The sequence below is a fragment of the Colobus angolensis genome, unplaced genomic scaffold (genome assembly GCF_000951035.1).
Source record: "Colobus angolensis palliatus isolate OR3802 unplaced genomic scaffold, Cang.pa_1.0 Scaffold463, whole genome shotgun sequence".
NCBI classification, from domain to species: Eukaryota; Metazoa; Chordata; class Mammalia; order Primates; family Cercopithecidae; genus Colobus; species Colobus angolensis.
The window spans coordinates 100,613-101,369 of NW_012118077.1; positions in this window are offsets into that span (position 1 = coordinate 100,613).

Here is a 757-nt window from a genome sequence, read left to right on the forward strand (position 1 = left end):
TTTTTTTTCTGAGACGGAGTCTCGCTCTGTGGCCCAGGCTGGAGTGCAGTGGCGCGATCTCAGCTCACTGCAACCTCGGCCTCTCGGATTCAAGCGATTCGCCTGCCTCAGCCTCCAAAGCAGCTGGGATTACAGGCACCGCACCCAAGTCGAGCTAATTTTTGTATTTTTAGTAGAGACGAGGTTTCACCATGTTGGCCAGGTTGAACAAGAACTCCTGACCTCAGGTGATCCGCCCGCCGCGGCCTCCCAAAGTGCTGTGATTACAGACATGAGCCACCCCGCCTGGCCTTGCTTTTGTTTTCGTCTGAAACCAAAGGAACCCTAAACCACACACCCTCATCAAGAATCTTATTCTTTCAGAAATTACATGTCTTCTTGATCTAGTCTATATGGGTATGATTTACTTCACAGGATGATATGTCCAGTACTTACCAAGGCATCAAACTGTCTCCTTCAGGGGATAAATTCAACGGATGAGGGCACAAAAAGGAGAGTTGCTAGAAGCTTAGAGATCTTCCCTGGCAAACAATTTATAAATCTTGGTGGTGTCTGTTCTGGCTCCCCTCCCGGACAACCAGGGAGTTCTTCATGTTCTAGCTCAGGTGTTACATTGTAGGCAGTAATTTGGCATGAGCCATAGAGGAGGGATATGACAGTTGTCATTACTGCATGTCAAATATGTTCCACATGGCATGATACTCATAGTACATGTGTTCAATTCCTGTTGAGGTTACTCAGTGTTTCATCTCAGGGT